The following is a 15,441-nucleotide window of genomic DNA, read 5'->3' as shown; positions in this document are numbered from 1 at the left end:
CGCCCGCCCGCGCCCGGCCGCCCCCGCCGGCGCCGCGCTCCGCCGCCGGGCCCGGCCCGCTTCCGCTCGGGGCCCGCCCGCCTTCCGCTCCGCGCTCCGCGCCTCGCCGCGCTCCTCCCGCCCGCCGCCGCCGCCCTCACATCGCCGGCCCGGGCGGCGCGGCCCGGCCCGCGGGAGACGCTGCTGCCGCGCGAGCGGCCCGGCCCGGCCCCGCGCCCCGCGGCCGCCGCCTCTACCGCCGCGCCGGGCGGGCCGCGCCGCTGCTGCCGCCGCGCTGCTGCCGCCGCGCCGCGCCGTGCCGCATCGTGCCGCCTCCCGGCGGCCGGGTGCGCTCCGGCGGCGGCGGCCCCCCGCGCTCCGGCGCCGGCCGCCGGGCCCCGCCGCCTCCCTTTGTCTCCGCGCTGCCGCCGCCGCCGCTCACAGCCCGCGGCCCCGGGCCGCCCGCATCCCGCGGCGGCGGCGAGAGGGCAGCGAGCGAGGCAGGGGGTCGCGCCGGCACGGCCCGGCCCGGCCCGGCCCGCCCCGCCGCCGGTACCGACTCCGCCGCTCCGGGCCCGGCCGCCGCCGGCCGCCTGCTCCGCTCCGCCGCGCGCCGCTCGCTGCTGGGCCCCGGCGCCGCGCTCCGGCCGGGCGGGAGGAGGGGGAGGAGGCGCGGCGAGGCGGGCGGGGAGGGAGCGAGGGAGGAGGAGGAGGAGGCTGGGATGGGATGGGCCGGGCTGCCGGCGCTGCCGCCGCCGCCGCTGGCGCTCCCCGCGCCCTTGCGCAATGGTACGATCCGGAACACTCCGAGCCGTCGCCCCGGCAACAGCGCGGCCCATTCGCTGCGTCCCGCCGTTAACCGTTGCCGCGCCGCCGGCAGGGCCGGCGGGGATTCCCGGCTGCGGGCCCCGAGGGGAGGGAGCGGAGGGGCTGATGCGGAATGTGGGGGGGGGGTGCAGGCCAGGCTGCTGCTGCGCGGGGCGCCTGGTGCCCGGCTATAGGGACGTGACGAGGGCTGCTGTTGTAGGGCCGCCGGGCCGGGCCGTGAAAGAACTTTCGGCTCGGAAACGGTGTGAGCGCTCCCACGAGCTGAGCGGTTTCCAGCCGTGTCGGGAATGAGTGTTGGAAATCCGAGTTTCCAGCGTGTTCGTAGCCTCGTGTGGGGGTAACAGCGCGGCTCGGGCCCAGAGCTGTCACTGGGTGCTACAACCGGATGAAGCGGTGTTGTGGAGCAGGTAAGGCTTCTCAGGATGCCTCCAAAGGAGAAGTGCTGGTCTTCCATGCCAAAGTGCTGTAAAAAAAAAATAAAGCTTGTATTCGTTCAACACGGTGGGGTGCGTTCTTAATATCGTTTGGATTGCTAAATTGATACTGAAATTAGCCTGGTTTTGACAACATTTGTTACAGTGAGACTTTCAGCAGCCTGAAGGAATGGGCTCAACTTTAATCATCTGTCTGCTGCAGAATCACCATTGCTCCCTCCTCACATGCGTTAGCATTAGTGTTAGCTCCAAGTCAGAGGCAGCAACAACTGATGGACTCTCAGGCCCTGATGCTGCCATGAGGTCCCAGCACGCGCACGTGCCTCCTCTAACGTGGCTGTGGTTTGGCAGCACACGGAGCCCAGCACTACAACTCCCAGGCACGTGATGGGACGCGCTGACCTGCTGCTCATTCACTCCGTCTGCTCGAGTCAGCTCGCGATGTTCCTGACAGGTTAACTTTTTATGAGCAGACTTTCTGCCGGCTCAGGTATCACTGAGCACAGCCCCAGCTGGGTCAAGTATCGTCTGCACCCCTGCAGCTGGCGCAAAGCTGGTGTTGAGTCCGGCTCTGCACCGTGCACTCTGCCTTGTTGAGCAGGAGTGTGCTTATATGTCTTGGCCTGATCCTGATCAAATCTGTGCTCCTGGGTGATCCGGCGCAGGGTATGGCTGGTTTTAATGACCATGGATGTCACGCCAGGTGTCACCTGGTGAGAACTGAGCTTTGTGGTACGATTTGGCTGTTTTGACGGTGTTAAGGGTGGCGGTTAACCAGCAGGTTAACTGGAAAATGATCAGGTGAATGGTGCTGAGCGGCAGTGCTGCAAATCTCAAACCATGCAGCCAAAGGGGAAAGTCGAGGTGAAGTGAGGAGCAGGTGGAAGGTGCATGGAAGATGTGTGAGGAGCAGCCAAGGTCACTTAGTTTGCTCAGCCGAGGAGAGCGGAGGTTTGGCTGAAGAAGGACTGCTCGGAAGCAGGATGGGTCCAGCAGGGATCCGGCAGCGTGTGGAAGTGAAGTGGCACAGAGGTGGTGTTGGGATCTTGTAGTGATTCTTGCATTACTCATGCCTGGCAAAGCACGAGCAAATTACACAAGTCATTCATAGAGTGCACTAATAAAGGCTGCTACTGTATCATCCCAAATTTGGTTGCAGAATCTTGACATGGAAGTAATGCTGCATTTCCCATCCCTCAGCCTTTCCTTCAAAATGACATTTGGGGGAAGCAGAGAAAGGCATGCTTTAAGGCATAAAAGTCAACACAAAATTTTTTTTTAATGCATCTTATCATTTTTTGGAGGCCCCCAAGTTCCCCATCTCACACATTATACTTCAGTTGCCTGTGCCTGCTTGCAAACAGTTCAGACTTAGGTGCTAAATGGAACAGCCCTGGAGCTTGGACTCTTTTTGGGGGGGAAAGATATGAAGTATATTCCTGGTGGGTTTTTATTGTCAACTCTAAGTGACAGATGTTTGGAAACAGAGGTTTAGAAAGAAAAGTAGAAGTACACGAAAAGGGGCAATTTATCTCATGGCTGTCCAGCTGACGTTCTGTTTCCAGGAGTAAAGAAATATGTGCCATGTTCATCATGATCTCATGGTACAAATAAGAGGAGGTAATCACCATGTGATAACCTGAATTTTATTAAAAATCTCTGCCTGCCTCTGTGCGTTTTGACGGCTAATCTGTCCCGCTGGAGCCGTGTCTGACATTCCAGCCCCTTGAGCAGCTCCCAACAGCCGCTTTCTCTTTTTGAAAGCACTTGCCAGATAAATGTTTCATTCTTTTTTTCCCCCGGTTATACCAGTGTTCAGTGGAGGCTGGACAGTTTAGCTTGGCGGCAGTTCAGGAGGATCTGCATAACTCACTCGTGGCTTCAGTGACTGGGTGCATCTCTTACTGCGTGGTTGGGCGTAGCATCTGCCAGGTCTTTCTGCAGTTTTCATCTCAGTCTCTCCCTGCTTGTTTCGTTTGCTTCTCAGCTTGCAGGATTGCATTTTGTTCTGTTCCATACCTGGATCCAATCTCTCATTTAAGAGATAACAAATGCAGATTCATTCCCTCTCCTTTCTTCTGCCACTCCATTCCACGTGCTTTCTGTGTTTTTACAGCTTCCTGGAATGGAAAACTCATGAATTTATCCACACGAATCTACTTGGCTTCTGCCTTTTTCTTACCAGTAGGTGGTGGCCACTGGGGCTGCAAGGCAGAAGCGTCATAAAACCACTTCAACAGTGCAGCCCAACCCTTCGTTGTCTTAATGCAGATGGCTCTGGAGATCCAGGCTGGCATTCAAAGCATTGGTGCTTCCCTTCCCACTCTTGGAAAAAACAAGGCATGGATGTCAGCTGCTGGCGTTTGGTGTAGAGGTCGCAGGCCCGTGCTGTTTGGGTGTAGCCTGATAAATCCCATTAGCTAATTTCCTGCGGCTGGATTGTGCTGCGTTTTTCTGTCCTTTTGTCCAGCCCACCACTGCATTGCTTCTCAGTTTAAAGCGTTTCTCCACAGCCCAGACTGCAGTGGGGAAATTTCTCCTTCCTAAAAAAAAAAAAAAAAAAGCTGGCTTAAGGAGGAGTTCAGCTAACACTGCTTTGGAATTTAGGTTCTGGTGTCCACCTCATTCCAGGTGGATGCAGTTGTCCTTCACAAATTGGTCTCCAGACCTTCTCCATCATATCTACATGCCCACGAAACTTAGCTTGGCCTGAGACAGCCCATTGTCTTTAACTGGTTCCATTTGGTTTTGTGGAAGGAACTTGTTGAGAGTTTGTTTGGGAAATGGCTTTGTTGTATGGAGGAGACCAAAGCGATCCTTCGGCACTGCTGATACCCGAATCGCGATACTCTGGCTCAGCACAATGAGGGTGCTGGCTTGCTGGAGAGAGAATATGTGGCGTCAGCGTTACACGTGAGGCGGGGTGCTGCTGCTAGGCTCTGCAGCACTTAGTAGGGTGTCAGAAAGCAGCGATGGCGTGATTCACATAGTGCTTTCTTTGCTTGAACGCGAAGAAGAAATGATCCCCTGCAACTCTTCTGTGAATGTAACCAGTAATTACCGACAAAGATCTCTATTAAGACGAGTACGTTTAAGTGTAGGCAGAACATGTGTCATGTGCGTATTTAAAATGTGTAAGTGTATATACGTTTATTATTGCACTCATATGTGCCTCAGTAAATCAAGATGGAGCTGCTAAGTGAGTGGGTTCCCTTTGGAATTCATACCGGTCGCGATCGTTTTTTGACAAGTCATTATCAAGGAGGTGTAATTAGTTACTGGGTTATTCAGGCACTGTGACATTAGGATCCTTCGGCATTGCAGAGCTTTGCTGGGAAGCTTAGGTCACAATGAAGCATTCCTTAAAACTAGTTTAAGAAGGAGTGTTTTTTAAATGGAAGGTATCGTGACTCTAAAGGTGAGGTGCTGTGTGAGCCTGTGTTTGGGGATTACACGGTTCCTCCTGCAAAGTGATTCTGCTCTGCCATGTATTTTCTGGCATTGGGGGTGACTTATCTGAAATATAGTGGACTGTGGTGAAATTCAGAGCTGATGTCTCAGTGCAAATACCAGCTCTGAATTGGAGCCTATGGGATTAGAGGTTTTTATCCAGGTTTTGATTTTACTTCTCAGTCAGTAACTGCCAAGAATATAACTGCTTATATGGGGAAGAATGGTCAGAGGGTATAAAGCATGGGATTTGTGGATTATTTTCCCCATTTTGCCATTAAAGTGGCCACTGACTGTCACTGCTGTAGCAGATTGAAACAAGTCCAAATGAAAGGATTACTGGGAGAACCAAAATGATTATGGTCCAGGCAGTTATGCTTGGATGTCATATACCTATCACCTATCATCTGCTTCTGTGTGACAGGGCTGTCTAGGGCTGCGATAAGTGGTTGGGGCCCTGGCCACGGCTCCACCATGCATGTCACACCTATTGTAGCTTTTATGCACCTCAGCACCCGATGGCTAATATCATCAAAGAGAAAGTGTTCTGGCAGGGCAGGGTGTAAAATCTCAAACCTCAGCGCTTGCAGTTCATTGCGTTGGTGCTATTTCAAGTGCTGGGCTTTGTCTGTCCTTTATTAGCAGTACCAAAGACGATCAAGATGGTGGGAAGTATCTGATGTAATCATTATTATTAAAAACAGTGGCAGAAAAACAAAGAGGCCTTTCAGGTAGTGCTTGCTTTCCTAAGCCATTCCTGGAGATTGAACTCTGAGACCTCTACGAGCAGAGCTGAAGCAGACAGCCCTGCAGCTCCAGCACAGACACGTGTGCCCGGCATGCCATGTGGTACTGTCACAGCAGCACGCTGAGAAGGCTGCCTCCAGCAGCTGCATGGGCCAAAGCCCAGCAGGGAACAGCGAATGCTGTGTTACATTCAGCTGGAACAAGGGGAAACGTTCTGGGCCTTTGGCTGAGATGGGAGAAAAGCAAGTGCCAGAAGGATAGATGTGGCAGTGAGGTCCATGGGAGGGTAACTCATAAGCTCTTCAGTAGAGTCGGAGGTAACCTCACAAGAAGGTAAGCTCAGCCCCAGCTACGGATGTAGCCATATGGTTCTTAAAACACAGTATTTCTGTACCCAAGGATTACTGCAGTGTTGATTTTAACTGTTAACTCCTCCCTCCCTGGATCCCAGCCACCGGCACATTTTCAGGTAGTAAATAGCCTTCTAAAACTGGCAGTTCACTAGAATTGGACAGAGTTATGTCACCTGCCCTACGAGCATTGGCTCCAATTAAGATTTTAGAGGAAAACTGAAAAATAAGGTAGTACTGTTTTGGAAAAATGCTGTGAGAATCGATGCCACAGTTTCAGCCCAGCGTGAAGGAGAAGAAGCTGCAAGTGAAAATTACAAAATATAATTTCATATGGAATGTAAGGTAAAAAAGCAAAGTTATGTTTCATAGAATGGGAGATTTGTATTGGTTCTGACTGAAGAAAAGTCAGTGTAGCATCGAAGGGAGATTCAGATTGGAAATAAGGAATAGGTTTTCACAGTCAGGGTAGTGAGGCACTGGATCAGGCTGCCCAGAGAGGTGGTGGGTGCCCCATCCGTGGAGACACCCAAGGTCAGGCTGGACGGGGCTCTGAGCAACCTGATCTACCTGTGGGTGTCCCTGTTCACTGCAGGGGGGTTGGACCGGATGGCCTTTAAGGGTCCCTTCCAATTGAAATTATTCTGTGATTCTGTGTTACTAGAAGTAATAGTTCAGAAAGTGTTGTTGCCAGGTTTATTTGATTTCCTGAAAGTTTTGTGGGTTTTTTTTCTGCAGTTCCAATAGATGCATAAAGAAGTGGTGACAATTCTAACTTCTGCTCTTGGGCACGTGCAGACACTTTAAAACCTCATTCAAACTGCTAAATTGGCCTAAATGAAGTATCTGGCGGGACGTGACAAAAAATCTTGAAAGCCTCTGAAAATGTGAGGGTGAGATGAAGGGCAGATCTGAGCAAAGTGGGGGAAAGTCTGAAGATCAGAATGTTGGGGGTGGAAATTCAATGGTTAAAACAAAGTCGGTGTTTTATGCTGGTTCTTTCAACTTCTTTCGGAAAAAGGAACCCTTGGCCTGCCACATATTTGTTAATCTTCCATGTAGCTGTGTAGCCAGAACCTGTCATGTACAATGAAAACACAACTTTCTTTAATCAAGATGGTTCCCAAGTTTTTTGTTGTTTTTTTTTTCTTAGTGTATATGCATGGGAGAACGCCAGACAGAAATACTGCTTTTAGTCCATTTTCTTTTTTTTTTTCCCAGCATACAAGCTGACTAAATGGCATGGAAAAGCAGCTTCTCTTTCCACTGTTTCAGCCCTGAGATCTGCTATTTTCCTAGTTTTGTTGGTGTTGCTGTTCCACACTTTTTGCCAGCAAACGCAGGCTGTATTCTTTATGTTCATCTTGGAACAGCGGATCCTTTCGTCTGAAGATTATTCTTAATGCCTTGAAGCAGGAAATGTAAACAAAAAGCCTTTAGATATATAGAAACCTCTGAAAATATTTATAGAACGGCAATAGCTGCCAGAACGTGGGAAGCGGCAGGTAACTAAATAATACTCCTCTGCGTCTGCAGTGTGTGTCGTTTGACAGGGCCAGAGCTCTATGTAAGTGATCATACTGTGAGCTCTGCAGAGGTACTGGCTGCTCCGAGGGAGTTTTAGCCCTCTTTCATCAGTGGTGAAACCTAGATCCAAAGGCCTGGCTGGGAGGTGTGCACCTGCCTCAGTAGGCTTGGGCTTCTGCTGCCCAGCAGTCCAGGCCCCAGCGCTTCCCAGCTCCTTGCTGAGTTTCTTTGGATCCTAGAGAGCACTGACTTTTTAGCAAGTCAGCTGGCAGCCCCGCCGTGTTTTGTTTCGCGTGGTTCACATTCTTCCATCTAATTCCCACACTGAAAATTTCCAGCTTCCTATTTTCCCCTAGCTGTCCCAGCAAGACGTATTGAATATGCAGATGTGATGGCACACACTCACACACGTGCTTTTCCCGAAGCAACCCCTCAAAGTTTGTTCTGCGTGTTTGTTTTACTCCATATCCTCTAATCCCCAAAGTGACATTGAACAGATTTTTTTGTTTAACCTTTGTATGAAATGCTCTTATTTGCAAGGATATGCGAGTTTAGTTACATTCTGTTATACTCCCTTGTGTGTGGAGGAGACACTGAGTAAATGAAAACACATTACAATTGTTATGCACCACGCACAAATTCCTTTTCAGACATCTTGTATGCATGCCTTCTCTAGGACGTATTTGTGAATGTGAGCACCGCTGTATTTTCAGACACATTCATGTCATAAATAACAGTGCTTTTGCATTGAGGGCCACTCATGTAAAGCTTTCAAAACAGGTTATCAGAGGCAGTGAGTTCTGGAAAAACCAGGGCTGGTGGAAGAGGAGCTGGGAATGCTGATGACCGTCTGCTGGTGTTGAGTCTCCTGGTACAGAATGGCACTGGGCCTGGCCAAAGAACTGTGCACATCTTGTCAGCACCAGTGAAGGAAAGACAATCAGAGATCTGGCTTCTGCTCCAAGTGAGGAAGTTATTTTGCTGCAACAGCATAAATCCTTACTTGGATCTCTTGCTTTCCCTGCAAAATAGAGACTTGAGCAATTCCTTCTCTCCTCCTACACGGTGCCCACCCCAGGGGTGAGTGCATGTATCCTCATTCACTGGCTTTCTGTGCTCTACAGAAACAAACAAGCATACAAGGCAGCATTCATAACACTCTTCTATGCAACACAACATGCTTTCCTCACCTGCAAGGCAAGCAATCCTCACCTTCTGTACAAATACAGCATTTTTGCAGGACACGCTTCACTAAATGGCTGTTGTATTTGTTCATCGAAGCCAATATCATAGAATCATGAATCATAGAATCACTAAGGTTGGAAAAGTGCTCTAAGATCATCTAGTCCGATCCCAACCCATCCCTATCATGTCCACTAACCAAGTCCCTCAGTGCTACATCCACACATTTCTTTAACACCTCCAGGGACAGTGACTGCACCAGCTGTCTGGGCAGCCTGTTCCAGTGCCTCACCATTCCTTCTGAGAAGAAATTTTCCTAATATCCAAACTGAACCTCCTCTGGCCCAACTTGAGGCCATTACCACTAGTTACCGGAAAGAAGAAGCCAAACCCCACCTCACCACAGCCTTCTTTCAGATCACTGTAGAGCGTGATAAGGTCTCCCCTGAGCATCCTCTTCTCCAGACTGAACAACCCGTTTCTTCAGCCACTCCCCTTAAGACTGTGTTCCAAACCCCTCACCCCCAGCTCCATTGCTGTTCTCTGAACACGCTCCAGGGCCTCAGTGTCCTCCTTGCACTGAGGGGTCCAAAACTGAACACAGCACTTAAGATGCAGCCCCACCAGTGTCAAGTACAGAGGGACAATCACTCCCTGCTCCTGTGGGCTGCACTATTTCTGATACAAGCCAGGATGCTGTTGGCCTTCTTGGCCACCTGGGCACACTGCTGGCTCATGTTCAGCCAGCTGTCAACTCACACTTCCAGATCCTTTCCTCCTCATGCAGATTTCCAGCTACTCTGCCCCAAGCCTGTGGCATTGCATGGAGTTGTTGTGACCGAAATGCAGGACACTTAGTTTTACTGAAGTTCATACAGTTGGCCTCAACCCAGCAATCTAGCCTATCCAGATCCCTCCGTGGGGCCTTCCATCCCTGAGGGTAGATGGACACTTCCTCCTAGATTGGTGTCATCTGCAAAGTTAATGAGGGTGCACTCAATCCCCTTGTCCAGATCATTAATAAAGATATTAAACAGGGCTGACCCCAGCACTGACCCCTGGGGAACACGACTTATTGACCGGTCGCCAGCTGGATTTAACTCCAGATGATGAGCAGCCGTTCCACCTACAGAAATTCCCCGGGCCTTTCCAGTCAGCATATTCAGTAGCATCATGTCCAGAGAGAATAAATGTGTTCAATGTAATGGAATAAAAGTTTCTAGTACTGTTAATATCCTTTTGTATGGCAGCATAAAATAGGTAGTTTTAATTTTCTCTATTTGAATGGTAATTGGAAGGCCTAGCCTCACTTAATTGGGTATATATTTTCCCATTATCTTCGAGAGAAGAACAAACACATCTCTTTCTTTGGAAAAAGCTGTCACCTATAAACTGTTCTCTTGCATTGGGACATTCTGCCTTAGGTGTCACTGTGCATATGGAGTTAATAACTGTATTTATATAGTGTCACTGAAGGATCTTTAAAGGCATTGGAGCCTGCAGAGGCTCTATCACGGCATCCACAGGCAATGTCATGATACTGGTCCTGAAATTAATCTAGTTTCCTTGGATGAACAGGGAGACTGAATTCCAGCATCCTGGGTAGTTAGAACCACAACGATGTTGCAGAGCATACTGGCACACTAGGGCAGAGCATACAGACAAGAGCATACAGACCCATACTATGGCAACCCCCTGCCTTCTAATAGATTGATGCATAGTCATGTACACATGTGAATTTTGACCATGAATGAGAACTTGTTAGTAGTTGTTTGTTTCCTTCTACCAGCATGATCCTGAGAGCTGGTGACAGTAACACACCATCTGACGCTGCAGTTGTGTCATCATTCACGGGTGACATCAGCCCACATTGTGTCGAAAGAAGTGGTCCTGCCCTCCTTCACCTCTGGCTTAAGGCCAGATTCGCCAGTGCACGCTGCATACATCAGCTCAAGCAGCACTTTCAGAACAGATGAGGTGTTAGATAAGCATCTGTGTTTTCCGGATAATTGAATCCTTGGAGTTTTGATTCCGGTTGGTTACGACATTTTTTGTGTCAAAAACAGGAATGTGGAAGCTTGGCTTTCCAGGGGTGCTTCTGAAATCAGATTCCTCCCTTTGAAGCTGAGCTCCTGGCAGAATAGATTTCCCCCAGTGCAATGCAGGATGTGCAAGGGGCAGTGTGTGCTCTGCAGCCCTGGGGGTAGGTGGAGAGCAGCCTGTAGCACCTTGCACTGCTTCTCCAGATGCAAAGCAGGTTTTTGCTTTTGTTAGTCCTGCTGGGCTGGCAGAGCTGCAGGAGGAGAGATGGGTCTCCACTCTAGTAGTGCCTGCACCACCAGCAAGCAGCCACATTGCAGCTCGTAGTGAGGAGAGGCAGAAAAAAAGGAGCTTTTCTTGGAATCGCTTTTGGATCGCACCAGTGACTTGGGGATCTTTCCAGTTCTGTTTTATTTCTGCTGAGGGACAGGACAGCTTGCAGAACTGGGGAGGCAGGAGCGTGGGACTGGATCTGTGTGTATCAGTGTTGATATGCTGACTTCTGCTTACATTATCACCTTGGAAGGGCAGTGTCCTGCAGCATAGGGCTGCTATGAGCTCCGAGGGTGGGAGGCAGAGGTATGCGTGGTCCCAGTACTTCTGCCTGTGGGACCCTATTGCTGGCTACAGCCTCAGGCTTGGCGTTCAGAGCTTTAAGGGATGAGCTGGCAACACAAACAAATGGATGTGAGCTGACCACTTTTAGACTGGAAATTAGAGAAAGAGTCACAGTCGACAAGAGAAACAGCTTTTTGCCTGGTGAGTTTGCACACAGCGTAGGGACCCAAATATAGCAAACAGCTTTCAGGATGCTTGGAAAATGTATTCATAGGATTGTATGGTTTGTTCCTGAAGGGTCGCACATCCCCTTTTTGCTATTACCTAATTAAAAGAAAAGAAAGTAAATGAATGATTGAGCTGCACTGTTCTGTTCAATCAGTGCCGATCTTAACTTTCAAGGCTTTGCTTTTGGTTTAGAGGATGGACAACCTGCACAACACTGATATACTGATACAGCTCTTTCAGATTAAGTTTGCATGAATGCACAATCTGCTGAAAATTTGTATCTGGAAACTTTATCTAAGAGCATAATAATGTTAAAATAGCATTTTACAAATTGGTTTTACGAAATGGTGACATTAAGCACAACACTTTTTTCTTCCTGGAGTTAGAATTGTACGTGTGATTGGTACTAAAATAGAGGTGAGATGTAAAATGATCTTCTTTTTGGTACAAATGTGTATGCAGTCTATTTCCAAAACAGTCTGAACAGGTTTAGCTTAAATCTGTTGCGTGCAGCATTAATAGGATATTCTTACACTGAATAGAAATGTGGTGGTACAGAAGATAAATAAAGTTCTGAAATTGGTTAAATTAGTGTAATCTGATGTCAACAGGACTTTATATATAGCTTCAGCTTTTTCTGTGCTTTGTTGTTGTTGTTTTAATACTGCTCCCTGGGGAGGTGGCAGAATCACCATCCCTGGAGGTGCTCAAGAACCATGTGGATGTGGCACTGAGGGATGTGGTCAGTGGGCAGGGTGGGGGTGTCTGTGGTTGAATTTGATGACCTTAGTGGTCATTTCTAACCTTCATGATTCTATGCTTGAACCATTCTTTCTCTCTATGGTTGGGTACTCCAGGGACAGCTGTCACCGGGCTGCTGAGGCTGGCAGCTGTGCCTTGGCATTTGTGCATGACATGGCCTGGTGACAGGGAGACCAAGTGCCCTTGGCCAGGGCAGCTGTGGAAAAATGAAAGAGCAAGGTAGCGGTGAAAGGAAATCTGGATCTGTCAGCAGGGTGGCAGGTGATGAGATGCAGAAAAAGGTAATGCATGAGCGTATCAGGAGATCAAACTGAGCACAGAAGTACCAAAGAAATGAGCAGAAATAATCTGCCCTTCCAGCAGAGAGAGATGGTGTGCAATAACACAGCAGGGCAAGGCAATGGCACAGGGAGAGAGATGGGCACTGGGGTGCTACACCTATTGTAAGCTGGACCTGTGGATTGACTGCTGCAGGTGAAGTAATTATCGTAATACATATAAAATAGCACATTTAGGTCGGGCAGTGTGAGCATCAGTGTGGCACCACAGTGGTACAGTGCTGAGGGAGGGACTGGTCGTCAGCAAGGAGCAGCAGAATCGCAAACAGGTACGGGTTGTGAGGAGAACAGATGATGTGGTTTCTGTGTGAAAGCTGCAAGGGACCAGTCTATATTCCATATAAAACTGACTGAGTGGGCAGATTTGATGATATTTCTGAAGCCTTGGTAAGAGCTGTGGTTAAAAACAAGCCTGGCTGCTGGAAGTGAAGATAGAGTAATTTGGTATGGCACGGTACATCTCTTGGTGCTGCCCATAGCACAGATTTACACGTCAACCCTCCTTCCCAAGAGTGGAGTCCTGTGTCTCTCTGCTGGCTCCTCCAACAGAGGAGACTCTACTTAAGTGAATATTTTTCCCATCTCAACTAAGTGTCTCATGTCAGTCCAGAGGGAGAAAATGTTTCTGGATGCGCTGGATGTTGCGAGGCATGAGAAACAGGCATTGAAGCGCAGTCAAGTTGCAGAAATAAACAGGAACTTGAAAAAGGCTCGTGATCATAGCAGGAAGAATGCACGTCCAGTTCTCCCCAGTCTGGGACAAACTGGAGCAGATACAGGAACAGTGACCATTGAAGAGACACTTTCTTTCAACTCTTATAGCTTATAGCACTCAATAAAGATCTGTGTCACGCTTGGGAACATCCCAAATTTTTGGAAAGCAGTCAATATCAGACAAGGAGTTTGCTTGAGTAGCTCTCCTTTTCCAACTTATCAGGGCTGTCTTCCAGCCAGGGCTCAACTTTTTTGCCTCCTGCCAAATCTTTGGGAATGATCTCATGGACACCACCTCCCCTTCTTTCTTGGAGCCTCGCATCTTCACTGTCAGTGCACGTGGCAAGAACAGCATCAGAAAAGGGCTCTGCAGCTGACTTCCAACACTTGGTGAGCAAACTCATGCTTCAGGCACAGTTGTCACCTCTGAACACTGAACAAAAGCAAACAGAGGTACTAATTTTAGGCAGCACAATAGGCAGTTGTCTAGGGCAGCAGAGGCTTGAGAGCATTAACCCAAGCTTTTCATTTACTGAAGCAAAAACTCCTTTTAAAGACCTGTAAGGCAATTAACAACAGATAACAGCAAGGAAGGAGGATTGGTGGTATTCTTCACACCACCCGCCAAACACTCTGCAGCTTTTGATTTGAAAGCTGCTGGCATTTCCACTATCCACAGCCGCTTGTGCCAGTGGCAGACTTGAGCTGCAGTTCAGCATCTCCTTCCTCAGCACCGAGGAGGAGACGTAGTGAGGGCAAAGCACAGAGATGCACCTCTCCCTCTGCGTCATTTATTTGCATGGTGCATGCCATGTGTATGTGTGTGAAACAGCCGGGGTCGCTGCTTCTTCTTTTTTTTTTTTTTTTGCCATAATTCTTCCCATTGGCCGTGTAGAAACAGAAAGGTGGCACATGGTCTTCTCCTTCAGCAAAAGGATTTTCTGTATCTGAAGCCGGCTTGGAAATTCTTGGGGTGACATCACACCGTGTCTGTGCAGCCTCATTGTTTGTCATGGAAAAGCCATTCATCCATACACGACTTCCTTCCTCCCCAGACTCCCAGAGATAAACTTTCCATTCTGTCTGTTCCCTATAGAAGCGGCCCCCAGCTCTGCGCGCAGCCTTCGCCGTCCCTCCGTCGTGCTCTGGGCTGTGGGAGCAGGTAGAGGCAGGGTATGAAGGTGCGAATACAGTCACCCTGTGGATCCCACTGTGTTGGGGCAGGCAGAGCACAGGCTGTGGGTCACACAAGGCTTTTGTGTCCCAAAGCTGATTCTGGCGCTGGTGGCCACACATCTGCCTGCCAGGTGAGGCGGGCCACCAGCTGCAGGTAGAGCACATCTGGACAGGGCAGAAAGCGGAGCGTGCCGCAAACAAACGCAGCAATTGCACCGTGAGGAATTGGATGAAAAATATATTTCAGCGGGGCTGAGCCGCTGGGTCTGGTGATTTCATGGCTTGGGCCACGCTTGCTTGAGGCAGAACAAAAGGTCCGGTGCTTGTGGCACAGCTTGGGACTGTCTGAGGACAGCAGAAGGGGACGGCCAGGGATGCCCAGGCCCCGGGGTGACCGTGGGGACGTCCGTCTGTGGTGTGTGGTGTGGGGTCAGGCAGGACGGTGAGGATGGAGTGAGCCGTGATGTGGGTTTCTGTGCGGCTTAGGGAGCGTTAGTTGGTGGTACCCGCGTGGGTCCGGGTGCTTTCTGCCAGTGTTGAGGGCGGTTCACTGCCGGGTTGCCCAAGTCGGGCTGTTGGGAGCGGGGAGCCTTTGGAGCTCTCTCACCTCTCGCCAACTCCCGACCCGGCTCCCCTCCTTCTGCCCATAAAGCCGCCCGGCGCCGGTGCCGGCCCGACCCGCAGCGCCGCGGAGCCTCTCCCTGCCCGGGGCTGCGTTTGAAGGCGGTTTCGGGGAGGCGGAGAGGAGGGGAGCGTTTCCGAGCCGGCACCCGCATTACAAAGGCGGCGGGGCGAGCGCGGCGCTTTGAAGCGCCCCGACGGCTCCCGCACACCTGCCGCCACGGGGCTGAGGGCACCGGCTCGTCCGGGGGGCACCGGCGGACCACCGGCGCTGGGGCCGGGGGGGGGGGGGGGAAGCTTCAAAGACGGCTCTGAGGCTCCGGGGGAAGGACGGCGGGGAGGACGAGGGCGGGGGTGGAGGGGACTCCCCGCTGCCTTCGGGGGCGGGGGGGGCGCGGCCGGAGGAGGGTCTGTGGGGTGGGCGGGGGCCGGGGGCCGCGCTGACCGCGCCCCGCCGCACGCAGACCCCGCCGTAGGGCTCAGCGCTTCTTCTTCTTCTTCTCCTCC

This window comes from Tetrao urogallus (assembly GCF_951394365.1).
Source record: "Tetrao urogallus genome assembly, chromosome: 1".
Classification (NCBI taxonomy): domain Eukaryota; kingdom Metazoa; phylum Chordata; class Aves; order Galliformes; family Phasianidae; genus Tetrao; species Tetrao urogallus.
Note: the sequence above shows the minus strand (reverse complement) of the source record.